Source organism: Neophocaena asiaeorientalis, unplaced genomic scaffold (genome assembly GCF_003031525.2).
Source record: "Neophocaena asiaeorientalis asiaeorientalis breed wild unplaced genomic scaffold, Neophocaena_asiaeorientalis_V1.1 scaffold215, whole genome shotgun sequence".
Classification (NCBI taxonomy): domain Eukaryota; kingdom Metazoa; phylum Chordata; class Mammalia; order Artiodactyla; family Phocoenidae; genus Neophocaena; species Neophocaena asiaeorientalis.
The window spans coordinates 44,652-66,683 of record NW_020175011.1 but is presented as its reverse complement, the minus strand read 5'-3'; positions in this window follow the sequence as shown (position 1 = coordinate 66,683).

The window sequence follows — 22,032 nt, the reverse complement described above, 5'->3', positions numbered from 1 at the left end:
ACAAAATAAAAGAACAAAATTCTGCCATTTGCAGCGAAGTGGATGGATCTAGAGAATATTACGCTTAGTGAAATAAGACAGAGAAAGACAAATACTGTATGATATCACTCATATGTGAAATCTGAAAAATCATACAAATGAGTGTACATGCAAAAGACAAACAGATTCAGATACAGAAAACTAACACGTGGTTACCAAAGGGGAGAAGGACAAACGAGGGGTATGGGATTAACACACACAAACTACTATACATAAACTAGATGAGCAACAAGGATATATTGTAGAGCCCAGGGGATTATAGCCATTATCTTGTAATAGCTTATAATGGAGTATAATCTGCAAAAATACTGAATCACTGTGCTCTACACCTGAAACTAATACATTGTAAATCAACTATACTGCAATTTTTTAAAAGAAAACACATTTCCCTATGAATGCTGGGAGTCAGGTCCTCGGGGCTGAGGCGTATCTTCCTCAGACATTTAATTCTAGTTTCTTGGACTTTGATATGGAGAGCAATAGAGAAGGGTAGGGAAATGGGTATGAGTAAAGATAATGAGGTCGCCAGCCAAAGGGTGTGTTGTGGTCCCCAAGTAACATTTTAAGATACCTGTAAGGCCTTACAAAGCCATCACATGGCTTCTGGAACCCCTGGACCTATTACATGTTTTGCCACAATTAACCAAGGTCGTTCTCCCCTTAAAAAAAAATTCCTAAAGACGAAGACGTAGAGAATGGACTTGAGGACATGGGGATGGGGAAGGATAAGCTGGGACCAAGTAAGAGAGCGGCATGGACATATATACACTACCAAATATAAAATAGATAGCTAGTGGGAAGCAGCCGCATAGCACAGGGAGATCAGCTTGGTGCTTTGTGACCTCCTAGAGGGGTGGGATAGGGAGGGTGGGAGGGAGGAAGACACAAGAGGGAGGGGATATGGGGACACATATATATGTATAACTGATTCACTTTGTTATACAGCAGAAACTAACACACCATTGTAAAGCAATTATACTCCAATAAAGATGTTTAAAAAAATTCCTGATAACCCTATGATGACTCCCAACTGAGTATTGTGTCCAATGAAAACAAATACCTAATAGAGGATTTAGAGATTTCCTGCCAACTGGGCTTTCTTCCTCTTGTCTCCTGGTCTAATGTTAAATCAAGGTGATTTAACAAAATGAAACCCACAGAGAAAAACTCACTGCAAAATTGAGATATTCAGTGACTCTTCATAAAAACTGCTCTGCCTCAGAGGTTTTTCCCAACCACTACCATTGTTGGTTTTTTAAAAAAATCTTTATACTACTTTAAAGGAGGTCGGTTTTGCTGCTAATTTTCAACATGCCTGATCAGAAGGAATATTACAAAGCTGAATTTGGATACCCCACTCTGCATTTGGTTCTAATACCTGGCTTGGGACATGGATGAACGTCTCGATGACTAAGGTGTACCCAGTGAAATAGGCAGATTGGCAGATTCTCTGCACCATGAAACAGGCCAGTTAGTGTGATGAAATATACAAGTAAACATGCTTTCACTTTCTAAAGACAGTGTTTCTGACCCACATGGAAACATGAACTGGTGAAGTCAACTGATACTCCTAGCCACCTACACCTTCCTGCTCAATGTCTTCTAAGCAACAGAATGAATCCATGCCAACTGAAAGGAAACAGTTCCTATAGTGAGAAAACTTTTCAGGACTGGAAGTAAAGCCAATCCCAAACTCATTAGCCCTATTCCTTTTTCCAACTAAGGCAATAAGAACATTTAGTGAGTGCTAGGCACTAGGTTACTCACTGGATCCTTAAAACAATCCTGAAAGGTTTCACTCCCATTTCACAGGTATTAGGGCCTTTACACAACCGTTCCATAGCCACACAGGTAACAAGTGTAACAGGGATCAAAGCCCGAACTTTGCCACTAAATCCCGTATTTTTAATCATTTTGCTAACATCATCTTTTGTAAAACTCACGATTTCCGAAAGCTCTGAATCAACAGAAGCTTACTTATTAATTTATTTTTACCTAAAAGGAATAAAGCTAATGTTTTAGTAGCAGACTGAAACTCTATGCATTTCACAACCAATTATCCCAGTATCATATAACCCTTAGGTCTTGTCACAGAACTCAGCCACTTCATTCCCCTCTTGGAACTTTGAATATTAACTAAAAAAATTAAGAAATAAAATGTGCTTTATGCTAAAGGAGGCCTTATTTCAGGATAAACCAGAGGAAAAACATTACATAATTTCTGGACAGATTCCAAAAAGTGTTTGCAATCCAGTGAAAATAAAACGAAAATTCAAGTTTTAGTCAACTAAATCTAATAGACCACCTCCTAATATAATCAAAATGTCTACCAGCAACTAACAGCAAAATATGTGAAGCAAAAACTGATAGAGCTAAAAGGAGAAATATACAAGTCCAGAGTTATACTTTGAGTCTTCATCACCCCCTCTCAATCATTAATAGCAAGTCTAACAAAAGAAAAATTGGAAAGCACAGACTACCAACACCAGGAATGAAACGGGATATTATTACAGACTTTGCAGACGTCAATGGAAATTAAGGGAACACTGTAAGCAAGTCTACACAATACAGTTAACAACTTAGATGAAACAGGCCAATTACTCAGCAAACACAAACTACCACAACTCACCTAAGGTGAAATAGATTATTTTAGTAGTCCTAATAACTTTCAAGGAAATTAAATTTGTAATTTTAAAAGCCTTCCAAAAAGAAATCTACACGCCCACATGATTTCACTGGAGAAGTTCACTAAATGTTTAAAGAAGAATTAACAGCAATTCTACAGTCTTTTCCAAAGAGAAGAGAAGAGGATGGAACACTTCCCAATCCATTTTGTGATATATCACCCTGATACCAAAATCAAAGACAGCACAAAACAAAACCTAAACCTATAGACCAATAATAATCATGTAATATAGATGTAAATATCTTTTAACAAAATATTAGCAAATAGAATTCAGCAATATACTTAAATTATACACCATGACCAGTAAGTTTCATTCCAGGGATGCAAGGTTGATTATTTGAAATCAATTAGTGTGATCCACCATATCAATAGGTTAAAGATGAAAAATCACATGATCATATCCTTTGATGCAAAAAAGGCATCTGACAAAATCCAATACCCATTCATGATAAAAAATGTTAGATAAATAGAAATAGAGCAGAATTACCCCCAACTAAATGAAGAGAATACAAAAAACACCCTTTAGCTCTCACTGATGGTGAAAGAATGAATGCCTTCCTTCTAAAATGGCGAACAAGACAAGAATGTCTGTTCTCACCATTCTTACTCCACATCATGCTGGAAGTTATGACCAGGGCAATAATACAAGGCAAGGAAATAAAAGGCATACAGATTGGAAATGAAGAACTAAAACTGTCCCTATTTGCAGATGACATGATTGCTTACGTAGAAAATCTCAAGGAATCAAAAAAAAAAAATCTAGAATAAGCGAGTTCAGCAAGGTCACAGGATACAAGTGCAACACACACAGACACAAGTCAATTATACTTCTGCATACTAATAATGAACATGTGGAAACCAAAATTTAAAAGACAATACCACCTCCAATCACGCAAAGAAATTAAATACTTTGATGTTAATCTAATGAAACACCTATAAGACTTGTATGCTGAGAACTACACAATGCTAATGAAAGAAATCAGAGGGGGTCTAAATGAATGGAGAGACACACTACGTTCACAAACTGGAAGATTCAAATAGCACGGATGTCAATTCTCCTCAAAATGATACACAGAGTGGATGCAATTCTTTTCAAAATCTCCACAAACAGGATATAAACAAAATTATTAGCATATTTTTATGCAGAGGCAAAAGAACTAGAATATCTAAAAACAATTTTGAAAAATAAGACAGTGGGAGGACTTTTGTCTGATCCCGAGACTTAAATAATTACAATAATCAAGCCCTGTGTGGTATTGGCAGTAGTCACATAAGATCAATGGGACATAACAGAAGAAACAGAAATAAAGCCATACAAATATGCCCAACTGATTTTTGGCAAAGGTGCAAGAACAATTCAACGGAGAAACATAATCTTTTTGACAAATGGTGCCAGAGCAACTGGACATCATAGGCAAACAAAAACCAAAACATTCTGGCTTATACTTCACACCTTACATAATTACCTCAAAGTGGATCAGAGACTTAAATGTAAAACTGTAAACCTTTTAGAAAAAATAAAATCTGTAAGCGCTAGGACTAGGCTTAGTTTTGGCACCAAAATCACAATCCATAAAAGGAAAAACTGATAAATTGCAACTCATCAAAATTAAAAACTTTTGCTTTACGAGAATGAAAAGACAACCTACAGACTGGGAGAAAATATTTTCAAACCACAAATCCAATAAAGGGCTAATCATATAGAATATATAGAGAACTCTTAAAACTCAATAGTAAAAAAACAAACAATCCAATTAGAAAATGGGCAAAAGACACAAAGGATATACACATGGCAAATAAGCACATGAAAGAGGTTTAATATCATTAGCCTTCAGGGAAATGCAAATTAAAACCATAATGAGATATGACTACATAGCTATAAGAATGTCTAAAATAAAAAATAATGACAACACCAAATGCTACTGAGGATGCAGGGAACTGGATCATTATGCATTGCTGGTTGGAATGTAAAATGGTACAGCCGGTCTGGAAAACAGTTTGACAGTTTCTCAAAAAATAAACATGCAACTCCAATGCAACACAGCAGTTATACTCTTGGGCATTTATCTCAGAAAAATGAAAACCTATGTTTACACAAAAACCTGTAAACAAATGTTTACAGCAGCTTCATTCATAATAGCCCAAAACTGGAAACAACGCAGATGTCTTTCCATGGATGAGTGGTTACCCACAGTGTGGTATATCCATACAATGGAATACATTCAGGAATGAAAGGAAACATAGCATTAATACACACGGCAACCTTGCTGAATCTCCAGAGACGTATGCTGAGTGAAAAAAGCAAATCCCCAAAGATCACATATGGTATGACTCCATTTATACAACAATCTTAAAATGATAACCTTACAGGAATGGAGAACAGATCAGTAGTTGTCAGGGGTTAAGTACAGGGTGGGGTGAGTGAGATGGAAGTAGCTGTGGCTGTATTAGAACAACACGAGGGATCCTTAAGGTGATAGAAATGCTCTTAATTATCCATGTCAACATCCTAGTTGTGACATTTTATCATAGTGTTACAAGATGTTACTACTGAGGAAAACTGGGTATAGGGTACAAGGGATCTCTCTGTATTATCTTCTACAACTGCATGAGAATCTCCATTTATGTTAAAATAAAAAGTCTAATTTAAAACCACATAGGAAGAAAACACAAATGAGTGTTTAAATGATTGCAGGGTGGAGGAGAAATTTTAAGCATAAAAAAAAGGATAAAATTATAAATGAAAAGATCTGTCTGTAAAACCCTTCAAGACTTTTTCTGGTCAAAAATCGACCATAATATCTTCCAAAGTGAATCTAAAAAATACAGCAAACTAGTGAATATAACAAAAAAGAAGCAGACTCACAGAGAACAAATTAGAGGTTATCAGTGCGGAGACAATATAGGGGTGGGGGAGTGAGAGCTACAAACTATCAGGTGTAAGATAGACTACAAGGACATATTGTACAACATGGAGAATATAGCCAATATTTTGTAATAACTGTAAATGGAGTGTAACCTTTAAAAATTGTATGAGAAATTTTTTGAAAACTACCATAAATCATTCAGTGGAATACTAGGTTGCCATAAAAAGAATAAGGAAACTCTTCATGTACTGATAGAAAAAATGAAAATCCAAAATCTAAGAGGAAAAAAAATGTTTTGGAAGAGTACAGATATTACTTTATCATTTGTATAAAAAAGAATACAGAAATTTATAAATATGTAATACGTAGAAAAACGTCTAGATATTGGCAACAGTGAGTGATTTCAGGAGGTGACAGAGGGCAAGTTTGGAGAGGAGACACCTCACTGAATGAATGTCCTTTAGTATTATCAAATCTTAAACCACACGAATACACTACTCTCCAAAAAAGAAATCAGTCATTAAACAATGGTATCAGAAAATACAGTTACGGGCCTCCCTGGTGGCGCAAGTGGTTGAGAGTCCGCCTGCTGATGCAGGGGACACGGGTTTGTGCCCCGGTCTGGGAAGATCCCACATGCCGCGGAGCGGCTAGGCCCGTGAGCCATGGCTGCTGAGCCTGTGCGTCCGGAGCCTGTGCTTCACGATGGGAGAGGCCACAACAGTGAGAGGCCCACGTACCGCAAAAAAAAAAAAATAATAAAAAATAAAAGAAAATACAGTTACATCTCCAAAAGTTTTAAAAAGAATAAAATGTTAGCAACAAATCTAATAAAGGATATTGTAATACCTGTCATATATAAGTATATAAAAATCTTTATAAATATCCTGTTAACCATTAAGTATGCAAAGAGCATACCGCAACAAGAGAAGCCAGTGCAATGAGAAGCCCACACTACAGGAAGAGTAGCCCCTGCTCGCCGCAACTGTAGAAAGCCCCCGCACAGCAATGAAGACCCAACGCAGCCAAAAACAAATAAAATAAAATAAAGAAATTTATTAAAAAATAGTATAAAAAATTAAATTCAAAAGCAAAAAAACAAGTACGCAAAGAGCATAAGGGTGATTTTCAGAAGTTGAAATACAAATGACTAATAAACATGCAAAACAATATTTATCCTGATTAGTAATCAAAGATATGTGAATGAAAGAGAGGCCATTTTGCCTATCAAGTTGGCAACAGATTTGTAAAATAATATTTGATGCTGGCAAGAATGAATAAACAGCTCTTCGCCGCTATAGGAATGTGAGCTAAGACAACAGATAGGAAGACATTCGAAGCAACTGAAATGACCAGAGAGAGAAATGTTTCAATATGCAGGATGGCATATCCTTATCTGGACTATGAGATAGCCACTTATGACTTTCAAAAATGGCATTGGTTTACAATGTTCATGATAGAATAAAACAGTAGCATATAAAATATCCAACTTTTGCCGATTAAAATTTTATAGCTCTATAGTTTTGAATTTCTTGATTACAGAAAAGCAATAAATACTCTGAAAAATAATTAAAACCTGGTGTTTCATTGGCTTTTGCTGGGGCTCCAAGATGTTGGATTGAAATTCAAGAGGCTTCTTTGGGTTTTCTCTCAGCTCCTGAAAGTTCCCTCAAAGTTAGTTCTTTTCCTCCCCTGTTCCCTCTATCAGTGGTAACTGACATTCGCATTCAATTAGCTTCAGAGAATCCCCCTAACGCAGCCATTCTGGGATATGGAATCCTCTCCTTGCCCATTGAGCTTGTCAATCAATCCATCCATCCATCCATCCTTCCATCAGACGGGAGGAACCCAGAGGGATGGATCTTGAAGTGCAAAGGAAGAGCAAAAAGCAATTTATCTTTTTTTTTGAATTTTTTTATACAGCAGGTTCTAATTAGTTATCCATTTTCTACATATTAGTGTATATATGTCAATCCCAATCTCCCAATTCATCACCCCCCAAGCTGCATCATCCAGGCACTGCTTCCATTTTGGCCCCCATGTCTGCCTCAATGCTAAGTGGTAAGTGCTTCTAATTACCTTCTTGTCACTCTGCCTGCCAAAGGGCCTGTCTGCCAACCTTGCTGGGAGCTTGGCACTCTGTCCTTGTACAAATGTTCTGCTTGAAAATGCCTGGCCCTCTCTCCTTCCCTCTCTTTCCACATCACTCTGAAACCACCTCGACTGCTTTTTTTATTTGGTGTCACTCAACAAAAGGAGAAACCAGCAGTGAACTGGGTGATCACAAAAGCTTCCATGGTTAGCTACTGCCACGGAAGGGGTGGAGGGGTGGGAGGCATAGGAAAGAGGAAGAGATAGAGGCTTTTGAAGTTCCTCCAAAATCTTTGAAAATAACCTCATTTTCCAAATTTCCCAACATAATCTGTCTCTGTGCCTTAGCTAGAGTGCACTTCCTATCTGGAAACCTCAGACCTGCCTCTGAGCATTTCTGAAGGGTGAGTGAGAGTAACAGGTGAAGCTACAGCCTTACATGTGGGCGGTAGGGGACCAATGACTAGACCTAACAGCCCTCTCTTGGGCTGGTGGGAGAAAAGGCCCCCATTTCAGTTCTATAGTGGATGCCATTTTGGCCCTGATCAGCACCCTTTCTTCTGGTGACAGAACCCACATCTTCTACCTAGGGAACCACCTTGACCTGAGTCCATCTCCACTGGGCATGGTGACTCAGTCCCGGTCAGTGACGGAATCTCATTTCCTTGGCCAAAATGATTCAGGGCTGGGTTGATGATCCAAGGCAGACAAAACCCAATCAATTCTATGGTTTCCTCCCCAGGACCATGAGGAAAAGACTGTCAGGCAGGACAGCTAACTGGCAGAGTCGAAGCCTTCTGTGGGTGGTGGCCATCCTTGTTTCCACCTCGGCAAACAGTCCGAGAGAATTGTGTCCGATAAAAAGCAGCCTCCTATACACACCTGGGATCCTTGAATCAGCCAGACGTGAACTTCTATTTTAAATCTGGCTTACAATGAGTTCTGTCTCTCTTGCAACCCAAAGAGCTTTGACTAATAAAAGGCTCTCAGGAAAAATAACTAACCTATGGGGCCACTGTGGTGTCCCAGTTTGATCTGGACGGTTAGGCTGGGAGTCAGAGGGAACAGCAAATCCATAAGCTGGTGTTGATTCTCCTTTGTACATCCAGCCCCTGGGGGACCTGTCCTAGAGTCCTACGGAGGAAAGACATCATCACCAGCAGGTTCAGAGAAAGAGGTGCTGACACAGGTGGCCAGCATGGCTTGGGGGCAGCTGAAGCAAAGGGCAGAAAGGTCTATATGAGCCCATCCAGGTTGGAAGATCTGAGGTCACCAGAGTAGCCCATACCAGGCACCGTGGAAGGCGGGGCAGGAAAGAAAGGCACCCCAAGGTAGCCAGGAAGGCTGAAGGCCAGAAACACACATAAGCTCCCCCCAGGGATTTGTGGACTGAGTTCTGGCCAGGGAGAAGCTGGGGAAGGATTTAGTGTTTATGACTCTAGGTACCCGCCCACCACCCCTCACTTGTCATTTTGACTTGTCTAGCCCTTGGAGCTTCTCCCAGCCCTCAAGCCTCAACTCCAATTCTTCAACCTCCCTAGGAGTTTGCAGGCTATTCCTTTGCAGGACTCATAGATCTCCTCATCTGGGATCGGCTAGCATTTAGCATCTGTGCCACGATTTAGCACTTAATTACACTGACTTGCATCAAATGCTCTGCTCTTTACGGGCTTAATTTCGTCTTCTCAAAAAGAGACTGAAAGTTGTTTGAAAACCAGGCCTCCGTTACCATTACTGAGGTACTGCCTACACTCCCCCACCCCCAGCCATGCAGTTAGTAAGCCCCCCGCAAGCCCCGAGCAACCACTGATTAAGACCCCACTCCTCGCTTCCCAGCCCGCGTTTAGTCACTTACATCCAAGGACAAGGGTAATGAAACTTCACTTAAGACCCCCAACTGTTTGATTTCAATTGCCCATTCAGTCTACCTGCTTCTCTTTAGAGTTTTTCTTCCCATGCAAAGATATTTACTCTAGGACCCTGAGATGAATTTTTTTTAACCCCTGATTTGCTACTCTCACAAACTGCAGAGAGGGCTTGCGTTATAGAGTTTAAATTCTTTTTTTAACCTGACTACAACCAGACCGATCAAATTTTCATGGCAGGGTGATGTTAATTTAACCATCCTGAATTTAAATACCAAGATGTGACTCTTCTGTGGACAGGCACTCCAAAGGTACCTGATCTGCTCAGCATAGGGTAGATTCATATTGTCTGTGCAAGATGTCCATTCAGAAGGTAGCTCAAATTTGGACACTAGGAAGACCGTCTTTGTCTACACATTTCTTATTGGGAAAATAAACGGGGGATGTAGAGAATGGAATGGGGGTGAATGGGGTAGTGGGAATTTAAAGTGCCTACTTAAGATTATTTGGGCAAAATTCATTCATTCATTCAGCAAACATTTTTGAGCTTCCACTCACAAAGCACACAGCACCCAGTGAGTAGAAGGCCTGCCCTTTGGTGCTTGTGAGACAGGCTGGGACCTGGGACCATTTGCTGCAGTGCTTGCACCTGGACAAATGTCTTACTGATCAACAAAATACAAAGAAACTGTAAGAGACTAAAAATAACTGCTGTGTGTGCATGCACAGTCGGGCAAATTATGGACAACAAGATACAAAAAGACCAAAAATTCAACTGCCACTTCTGAGGACCTGGGAACAAAAGCAGGGTACTGCACGTGCCCCCTGCACACAGCACCACCAAAGGGGTGGGCAGACCACCTAAGCCCCCCTCTGGCCCGGCCCCTGGACACACTCCTACCCTCACCCCATATAAGGATCCAGCTCGCCCCCCTCAGGGAGCGAGCAAGGGAACCTGTTGTTGGTTCTCGCTCCCCCCTGCTACAGCAGGGGCCCCAATAAAGCCTTGCCTGAATTTCTTGTCTGGCCTCTTATCAATTTCTATTGATTAAGGACGCTGAGAACCTGCAGTAAATGTTTACTACAACTATGATGAGGCTCTGGGAAAACAATAGCCGCTGCCCTCAAGAAGGTTCAAGTCTACTGCTTCAGGAAGTGGACTTAAGGAATACTCTGGATTTAAACACAAGGGTTCACTGTGCCCTTGGGAGGGCTGTTTCAGAAGTAGGGAAAGGAGAAGCCACACTACTGTGTGTGGAGAGGAGAAGGGGTGTGCAAGGAGAGCCAATCATTCTGGACAACGCTTTCCATGGAAGAGAGGAGAGACCCAGCTGGAGAAGGATGGGAACACCGGTGGAGGAAGGATGTCTTGTCTTTTTTTGTTGTTTTTTTTCTGTGAGACAGAAGAAACCTGAACATATTTTTAAATGGATGGAAAAAGAATTACTGAGAAAGAGCCTGAAAGTTTTGGGAAGAACGGATGGTTGATAAAGTGATGCTACAAAACCCCAGCAAAGGCAGGAGGGGAAAATATCAGAACTAAAAAAAAAAAAAAAAGATACAAATGAACTTATTTACAAAACGGAAATGGACCCACAGACTTAGAAGACAAACTATGGTTACCAAAGGGAAAAGGGGGGTGGGAAGGATAAATTAAGAGTTAGGGATTAGCGTACACACACTATATATAAAATAAATAACCAACAAGGACCTACTATATATATAGCACAGGGAACTCTGCTCAATATTCTATAATAACCTATAAGGGAAAAGAATCTGAAAAAGAATGTGTGTGTGTATAAAAAACCGAATCACTGTGCTGTACACCTGAAACTAACATGACATTGTAAATCAACTATCCTTCAATTTAAATAATTAATTTAAAAAACAAAAGATAAATACGGACCAGAACTAGAGACACTACAGGGAATATAAGGAAACAAGAATGATGAAAAGGCTGGGCGGGCAGGGCAGGCAGGCTCCCGGGGAGTCTCAGTGAGGCCCCTTAGAACCGACCGGAGACAGTGGTCTGATACCCACACCCCAGTCCTGCTTTGAGGCCCAAGGTGGAATGGAGAGCCGGCCCTAGGGCAAGGCAGGTGCCCGGGCGTGGTCAGCGCTCTGAATCTACGCCATGCTGGCTTCCAGGGCCCGGCCCCTAAAGCTGAAGGGGCCCATCCCTGACAGGCTACCCAGCCCCCTCTCCCCACTGCAGTGCCTGTCCCAAGTGGGGTGCAGCCTCCAGGAAGGTGTGACCCCAAGGCTCAGCCACGGCCTCTGCAGAGCCGGCAGCAAGCGGGCAGCTGTGGGTTCCATGCATCCCTCAAGCCGGCAGCCGGCTGAGCTGGAAACAGGGAGGGCTCAGTTCCTCAGGCCCCAGCGCCCGCTCGTGCTGACTTGGCAATTCTCGCTCAAATTATTTTGATAGATTCCAGGTGGAGCAAACTAAGGAAAAGCTCCAGCTATCTCAACTGTTAAAGCAGGAGTCAGGCCTACCAACCGTCTCTCTTCTCATTCTTTTAAATTACTTTACCACTTACTCACTGCAGCATAAAGAGAGTGAATATATCAAGAAATAGACAAAACTGAGGTAGGTGTTAACCCCATCGCACAGATGATAAAACAGAGGCACCCGGTTTGACTGACTCAAATCACACAACCAGTAACGGGCCAGACTTCCACGGGCTGCATTCCCGCCTTCAGCCCTCAGCAACAGACAAGCCCTTCTCCAGGGAGCCTACCAGCAAGGGTCTTGGAGGCTCCTCAGAGGTGCGTAGGCGTCTTCATCAGAACCGGGGGGCATCTCACAGTCACAGAGGTGCTGTGCGTGTTGAGCAGGGCATACTCTCAAAGGCCTCTCTGGACAACTCGGGCCTGGGACCATGGTCTGCTTCTGGCCTGGGCCTGTTAGAAAGAAAGCAAGAAGCCTGGAAGCAGGGCTTCTCAGTTTGACAGATTTAGCAGCTCCATGACCTCGTTAAGACCTAGGTTCCTTGTAACACTGCACTTCTTAATTCTCATCACAGAAATCTACGCCCTTGGCATGGATACTCACAGTCAAAAGATAGCTGTGGCTCCAGGCATCTCATCCTTGTCCAACAACTCCAAACACCAGGAAGAAGAAAGAAGGACCACCCCTTCTTAAAGGGAAAGGAAACCTTTTTCTAAATTTCCTCCATCCCCCATCCCTGCGTCCTCCTGTTACACTGGCCAAAACGGAATCATTTGCCCAACTGTAAAGCAACCACGAGCAACAACTGAAATACTATGATCGCATTAGATCCTTAGAGGATCCTTAGACCAAGGACCCTCAGTCCTGGCTGCACACTGTAATCACCTGGGATTTTTTAATACCCACTCCAGACCAATTAAATCAGAATTTCTGGGAGTGGAGCCCAGGTATCAGCGTTTTTTTTTGAAGAACTCCTCAGGTGTCTTTAATGAGCAGCCAAAGTAGAGAACCACTGTTTGGACTCACCAAGTTGTACCACCTGGTGCTGGGCCCGCTGCCTGAGAAAATTCTGGGTTCTGCAGGCAGGAAAGAACGCGGATGAAGGTGACTCAGAAGACATGAAACACAGGACAGGAAGATGTTCACGGAAAGGAAAGGGGATTAGAGGAAAGCCGAGGGAGGAGAAAACCACACACTGTGACCAACGAGTGTCTACCTGGGAGGGTATCACAGTATGTAGGGCCCCAACGTTTATCCTAAGCTCCTTCAGGATCTCACACATCACGGCATCCTGTGTATCACCCACTCCTCCCAGGCCCATCCTCAGTACAGTACTGAGTTTTTTCTCCCGCATCCCTGTTACCCAAACAACATTGCAAAAAGGTGGTGGGTCATGGGGGAGAGTAGGAGTAGCAAGAACTTTAGGACAGCAGCCCTAGGGAAACACTTCTTAAGAAATAAAAGAACACTGAAAAGAAACACTCCTGGTTTTGAAACACTCTATGGCCTAACTTTTCCTCTGGTCTCCTAGGAAACTCATCCAACTGGATGTGCTCATAAAGACTCTACATGGGACAAATGCCTCTGTTGGTTCATAGACAGAGTCCTTAAGAAGACTGTGACTTGAGAGATGTTTCTCTATGGGTATCCTTTCACCTTTCTTTTCTCAGTCTCTCTTATTGACAAATACCAGCGGTATCGGCTTTGGCTGAACACTGGAATCACCTGGGAAGCTTCTAAAACATCCCATTGCCTCAGCCAATCCCCACACCACGTCATCAGAATCTAAGGGACGATCATAGACATCAATAGTTTCTAAAGCTCCCCAAGCGATTCCAACGTGTAGCCGAAGTTGAGAACCACTATCCTACGTTCAAGACCCAGATAAACTTGATCTGAGTTTGTTCATTAAAAAAAGAAGTTTCATATGAGAATCCTCATCAATGAATCATGTAGTTGTTGGACAGTATACCCCCGAAGCATTAAGCTGGTAAGACTGGATGGAAAGTGGAACCACCTGCACCTTTTTTGGACAATGCAAGATGCCTTTTTTTCAAAAGGATGCCGATAGCTACCAACCTGACACAAGCCTCAGAGAGAAGACGAGACAGAGGTGGGAGTCTGTAGCCTGCCTACTCAGGACAGGCCCTAACTCAGGTTTGACATCTGTTAATAGGGTAGCATAAAGAGAAAATTATTTTGAACACAGGATGCAAGGAGAAGGGCGTGAAATGCCATTAGCGATGACATCAAAATTTATAATAATTGAGCCCATTAGTCATATCCGTTTATTATTTGTAATGCTACTCTGCATGTTTCCAGGGAGGGGTGGCTACCTTCTGAGGCAATTGGGGTCACCCAGGCAGCTGGGGAACTTGGGGACATTCATTTGGTGCAAAGGCAGCTGGGCCCTCATTGTCAAGGAGTTGGATCTGTAAACTAACGAATGCTGCTGATTTCCCTCCAGCACAGATAATCACTTTCATCGGGGGGAACTCCCACTTCAGCCACTTTGGGTCAGCTGGGAGGGTAAATAGCTTCCTGACAGGTTGGGTTTCCCATCTTGGCATGACAATAGATTTTTCTCCCCCAAAGTAAAAAGGGCTCCGTTAGGGACTGTGGGAGGATGAGTGGCATCCATGGATGCGACACTTGATGTTAGAATCGCTGGGGAGCTTTTACAAATCCTGATGTGGACGCCAGGCTGCACCCCACACCAATGATAGCAGAATCTCTGGAGGTAGGACCCAGGCCCGGGATACTTGCTGAAGCCCCTCAGGTGACGCCAACATGCAGCCAAGTTTGAGAACCAGTAAGCCAGGGGCGTGATCCTCAACCCCCCAGGCTACCATGAGAATCCCCCAAAGCTTTTAGGTTTTTTGTTTTGTTTTTTTGCGGTACGTGGGCCTCCCACTGTTATGGCCTCTCCCGTTGCGGAGCACAGGCTCCGGACACGCAGGCTCAGCGGCCATGGCTCACGGGCCCAGCTGCTCGGCAGCATGTGGCATCTTCCCGGACCGGGGCACGAACCTGTGTCCCCTGCATCGGCAGGCGGACCCTCAACCACTGCGCCACCAGGGAAGCCCCCAAAGCTTTTTGTTTTTGCCACACTGCACAGCTTGTGGGATCTTAGTTCAATTCCCTCCCCTCCCCCAACCCCTGGAACTTTTTAAATGACCAGTGCCAGCATCCCCCTCCCAGAGACGCTCTAATTGGCCTGGGGTGAGGCCTGTGCGTGGGGATTTGTGACATTCCCCCAGGTGGGACACCAACAAGCAAGGAGGATGAGAAGCACAGCTGGAGGGTGGCGGCTGATCACAGCTAGATGGTGGTCAGCCTCACTTGTATCTTGTGGCTCAGCTCAGAGTCTCCCAGGGAACTTGGGAAGAGGGTCGAGGCTTCATCCTTCCTTGATGAGCCTGGGCCCCTGCCTGCTTTCTGAGAACTCCTGGTGGTTCTCAGATCCATCCTCACAAGGTGGTGGAGGCACGATCCAGCCAGATCTCTGTTAGTGAGATGTGTGCCCCTGGGCAGTTTCACATGCCTGAACTTTTGTAAGCTGGATGCTAATTTTCAGTGCTAAGGGAAGCATCCACCTGAAAGACTACCACAGCAGAGAGACCTTTGGTAAAATTAAGAATCTGTTTATAGCCACCCACTCTCAACATGTGGCCTGTTTTCAAACTCCACGTTCTGAGCTAGTGATGCTTCTTTGCGTCTGTGTTTGCATTGTTATGGTCTAAACTCTCCTTTTTTTAATTTTTATTTTTTGCGGTACGCGGGCCTCTCACTGCCGTGGCCTCTCCCGTTGCGGAGCACACGCTCCGGACGCGCAGGATCAGCGGCCATGGCTCATGGGACCAGCCGTTCCGCGGCACGTGGGATCTTCCCGGACCGGGGCACGAACCCGTGTTCCCTGCATCGGCAGGCGGACCCTCAACCACTGCGCCACCAGGGAAGCCCCTAAACTCTCCTTCTAAAAACGAGCTCCATCTTAACCTCATCTCTGGAATCAGAGCAAACCTGTGCACTTCATGTAGCAGGACCCGTTTTATAACAGCGGGGTCAGAGGACAGGGCCACCTTCCGGGGGGTGGCATACACTGCTCTACCAGGCCTTTATCGAGCGATGCTGCTTCTTCCACGGGGAGTCTTTTCACTTGTGTTATGTTCCCATTTTTTGTGTAATGATGAGCAATGTCCTAACAACGTATATACCTTGAAGTCTTTTGCCTGAACAACCCAATGAGCTTTCAACTCTGCTTTTCTGCCTTACTGCATGAGCTTGTTAGAAGGTTAGAGATGGATTCATTCTCCATACACTGAGTGCCTACTGCGTGCTGGGTTTTGGTGCTGTGTAAATGGGAGATAGTCTCTGCCATCAAGGGGCTCACCTAACGGTGGGACGGAGAAACGTGTTGGCGTGGAGGAAGCCAGGTGCTAGGAGGCCCCTAGCCTGGGGCGGGGTGTGGGGGGGGGGAAGGTGTCCCAGAAGGCTTTGTGTGAGTGATGACATCTGAATAGGATATCAAGGCGCAGAGAGCACAGTTGGCCAGCTGGCGTGGGGATGGGATGGGGGTGGGGTCAGGGACAGCTTGCATTCTGGACAGAGGACCACATCTGTGCACGTGCATAGAGCCTCGAGGATGCCTCGGGAGGTGGATCAGGGTGGCCCGGGTAAGGCGCCTTTTATGGACCCACACGAGATAGGGCTGGAGAATTAGGCAAGGCCAATCGTGAAAGCTGTCCTTACAGCGCGCCATAAAAGGGCTGCATGACACACCAAAGAATTTTTCCAAAGGCAATGGAACATCATTGAAGGATCTGTGTACAGAGGACCAGACATAATCCAATTTGAGTTTGAAGGAAAATACTTCAGTGGCGGCGTGGAGGATGGATTTGAGGGAGAAGAGACAAAAGCCGTGGCTCTTAAAGTTGACTGCACGTTGGAATCCTCGGGGTCCCACCTCCTGACATTCTAACGTAATCGGTTTGGGATGTGTCCTGGGCATCCGAATCGTTCAAAGTTCTCCCAGGGATTCGGATGTGCAGTAGGGGGTTGAAAGCCACAGGTGTTTGCAGAGTGGTCAGGTGGAGGCGAACGCCTTCTGGGCGTTCTGGGTGGTGGAAGGAAGGTACAATCGTTCATATACTAGGGCAGCGGCGGAAGGGGTAGAGGACAGGACCACTGCTAATGGCAGGGGAGGCAAGGAGAGGAGACATGTATAAGTCTCAAGTCTGGGGTTGAGAGAAGGGGAGGGCAGAGGTATGATTCACCTAGAGTGGGACTCAGCAGGAAAAGTAGGTTTAAGAGAGGAAGAGAAAGAATCAGGTCTGTTGGAACAGCTTTGGATAACTGTTTAACAACCCTAATTTATTAATTTTTTTCCTTTTTATTGCAGTATAGTTGATTTACAATATTGCGTTAGTTTCTGGTATACAGCAAAGTGATTCGGTTATATATAATCTATATATTCTTTTTCAGATTCTTTGCCATTAGAGGTTATTATAAGGTACTGAATACAGTTCCCCGTGCTACACAGTAGGACCTCGTTGTTTAGGAAAAATCAGTTTTTAGAAGGCGAGACACATACAGTGATATGACCAATATAGAAATGGGGCTAGAGGGCTGGATTCCTGTCAACAGCAGAGAAAGAGGTGTTCAAGTCCCAGGTGTGGGTGATACACCAATGGAGATGAGTCTGTCATACAGAGGGAAGTAAGTCAGAAAGAGAAAAACAAATACGGTATACTAACGCATATATGCGGAATCTGAAAAATACTGGTATAGACGATCTTATTTACAAAGCAGAAATAGAGACACAGATGTAGAGAACAAACATATGGATACCAAGGGGGAAAGGGGAGGTGGGTGGGATGAACTGGGAGCTTGGGATTGACATATATGAACTACTGATACTACGTATAAAATAGATAACTGAGAACCTACCGTATAGCACAGGGAACTCTACTCAATGCTCTGTGGTGACATAAATGGGAAGGAAATCCAAAAAAGAGGGGATGTATGTACACGTATAGCTGATTCACTTTGCCGTACAGCAGAAACTAAAACAACATTGTAAAGCAAGGTCATACCGTAGCTAGATGGGGGATTCAGGTTCAAGGCCATTTTCTCAGTAGGGGAGGGGGTGAGAAAGGAGAGCCTTGAGGGTGTTTATAGAAGAAGAAACAAAGCTGGGAAGGAAGGAGCGGGAGATACATGAAAGAGGGGAGTGATGGATGAATGGAGGGCCCACAGGAGGCCACAGGGAAGAGGGGATGCCTTGGATGCCTTCCGCAGCACAGAAGAGGGTTCAGCCTTGGGCGGAGGGAAGAACATCTCTGCCCAGGAGTTAAAGGGGAAAGGAAAAGCAGGAGAAAAGGCAGGTGGGTTCTGGGTGGGGAGAAAGGCCAAGCTTAAGAAAACTTCCATCTGACAACCTCTCTTTTCTCTATGAATTAAAAGGCAGGACTCTGCTAAGGCCATGATGGCACGTGGTGGGTGGGAGATTTGAGGAAAGCAGTAAATATTTATTATCACTGCTTTTGGAGACTGGGGGAGGGAGCTGGCTGAGGGCTGCCGGCGGCACTGGGAGCCCAGTGGACGCTGGGAATGGTGCAGACGCTCTAACCAGCGTGAAGGTGGGGAAAGCCGAAACATACCAGGCTGCAGGATTCAGCCCATGGTGATAGGCTCTTGCCCTCCCCATTCACCCCTTCCTTCATTCCACCCCCATTTTTATTCCTTTGTTCCATGCTCACCACTTCACTACACAAAGTGTGGGCTCAAGCCAGCAGCCTGAGCATCAGGTAGGAACCTGTTGGAAATGTCTGATCTCAGGGGTCAGGCCAGACGTCCTGTAACAAGATCCCCAGGTGACTGGAATGCACATTACATTTGAGAACCACTGCTCTAGTCTTTGCCAGCTACAGTTCTCGCTGCCTTGCTAATATGCCATGAAGTTTGTGTGCTCAGCTTGGAACGCTCGTCCCTCATGCTTTCTAGACAATTCTCCTCCTCTGTTAAGACTGTGTGTCAATCTTACCTTCTCTCTGACTTTTCCAAGGCCCTGCTGGGAAGAGCTATGTGCCGCCTCAAATGTGATTCCAGACGTCATCTGAGGGCCGCCATGTTGCTTTCCCTTATCCTCAGCGCCCAGCACAGTGCCTGGTACAAAGCCAGTGCTCTGTAAGGTGCCTGAGTATTCACTGAATGGAACCCAGGGCCCAGTTCTCAGCTCCATGTCCCAACCCACACCCCTGACCATTTTCTGCACATGGAAAGTCATGCCTTTTTTACAAAATAATAGTGCTATAAATTAAGCCCCAAATTCCTCACCTTGCATTTGCCTGATATGACCCCAAACCCTAGGAAAGCACTGGGCTTGTTGTTTTCTATCAAAATTTAAAAAGCCATATCTCACTTTTTCAAATTACATGTCACATAAAGCTCAGGTCTCAGGTCTCAACCTTGGGCAGGCTCTTTTCCCAAGTGGCTATAAAGAAATGCAATATTTCAAAACATCAGTTCACCTGTTAGTTCATGTTCCAAGTGTGGAAACCCTCTCTACTTATTTCTGAGTAGGAAACCGATTTCCTAATAAAGCAAGGAAAGTCAACTAAATTACAGACATGTATGGCCTTTCAATCCACTCTGTAGGTTCCTGGGTATGACAATGAGGTCTTTTTTTAATCCCTTTTTTCTATCCCTTTTTTCCATTTTTATGCCCTGTTTTCTATCCCTTTTGGAGCTTGACATATAGCTGGTGCTTAACAAACGTGCTTCTGATCAATTGAATAGGAACTATTTCCCTACTTTAACTTTCACAACTAAATTGGACCAAGAAATATATTGATTGTGGGGCAACTTGCTGAGTCGCCTGCTAAATGTTTATCTCCTCCTTCTAGGTCTGCCCCGACTTTTCAGAGTTATCCTTTCCAAACCTGGGATTTATGGCTGATCATTATTGCTTAATACCTGCTGTACAATTAAAATAACCTGGGAACCCAGGAGCCTTGGGAAGCAGAGAGAAAACAGAGAAATCCACCCCAATACAATCTCAAACCCATTGCCTTATTAATCACGTTAGGCCCCGAAGAAATAATTTTTTCGGCCCTTAAACATTCCCAGAAATGCTAATATTCAGGATGCTTCCTTCCCCACCCCCATCGCATTTGGACCTGTCAGTCACACTCCGTGTAGGAAAGGATTTTGATTTGTGTCAGTAATGTTGCCTTAGAAATTGCAAACATTTAGAAATGCACAGGAAAAAAAAAAAAAAGCATGTGCCATTAAAAATTGGAATTTAAGAGATTCAGAGTCAGTCTACAAGAGACCCACTTCAGACCTAGGGACACATACAGACTGAAAGTGAGGGGATGGAAAAAGATATTCCAGGCGAATGGAAATCAAAAGAAAGCTGCAGTAGCAATACTCCTATCAGATGAAATAGACTTTAAAATAAAGAATGTTACAAGAGACAAGGAAGGACACTACATAATGATCAAGGGATCAATCCAAGAAAAAGATACAACCATTATAAATATATATACACCACACATAGGAGCACCTCAATACATAAGGCAACTGTTAACAGCTATAAAAGAGGAAATCGACAGTAACACAATAATAGTGGAGACTTTAACACCTCACTTACACCAATGGACAGATCATCCAGACAGAAAATTAATAGGGAAACACAAGCTTTAAATGACACAACAGACCAGATAGATTTAATTGATATTTCTAGGACATGCCATCCAAAAATAGCAGATTACACTTTCTTCTCAAGTGCATATGGAACATTCTCCAAGCTACATCACATCTTAGGTCACAAATCAAGCCTCTGTAAATTTAAGAAAATTGAGATCATATCAAGCATCTTTTCTGACCACAACACTATGAGATTAGAAATGAATTACAGGGAAAAAAACGTAAAAAACACAAACACATGGAGGCTAAACAATACATTACTAAATAACCAAGAGATCACTGAAGAAGTCAGAGGAAATCAAAAAATACCTGCAGACAAATGACAACGAAAACACAACAATCCAAAACCTATGGGATGCAGCAAAAGCAGTTCTAAGAGGGAAGTTCATATAGCGATACAATCCTACCTCAAGAAACAAGAAAAATCTCAAATAAACCATGTAACCTTACAACTAAAGGAACTAGAGAAATAAAAACAAACAAAACCCAAAGTTAGTAGAAGGAAAGAAATCATAATGATCAGAGCAGAAATAAATGAAATAGAAACAAAGAAAACAATAGCAAAGATCAATAAAACTAAAAGCTGGTTCTTTGAGAAGATAAACAAAATTGAAAAACCTTTAGCCAGACTCATCAAGAACAAGAGGGAGAGGACTCAAATCAATAAAATTAGAAATGAAAAAGGAGAAGTTACAACAGACACTGCAGAAATACAATGCATCCTAAGAGACTACTATAGGCAACTCTATGCCAATAAAATGGACAACCTGGAAGAAATGGACAAATTCTTAGAAAGGTATAACCTTCCAAGGTTAAACCAGGAAAAAATACAAAATATGAACAGAGCAATCACAAGTAATGAAATTGAAAGTGTGATTAAAAATCTTCCAACAAACAAAAGTCCAGGACCAGATGGCTTCACAGGTGAATTCTATCAAACATTTAGAGAAGAGCTAACACCCATCCTTCTCAAACTCTTCCAAAAAACTTCAGAGGAAGGAACACTCCCAAACTCATTCTATGAGGCCACTATCACCCTGATACCAAAACCAGACAAAGATACTACAAAAAAGAAAATTACAGACCAATATCTCTGATGAATATAGATGCAAAAATCCTCAACAAAATACTAGCAAACAGAATCCAACAACACATCAAAGGATCATACAACATGATCAAGTGGTAATTATCCCAGGGATGCAAAGATTCTTCAATATATGCAAATCAATCAATGAGATACACCATATCAACAAACTGAAGAATAAAAACGGTATGATCATCTCAATAGATGCAGAAAAAGCTTTTGACAAAATTCAACAC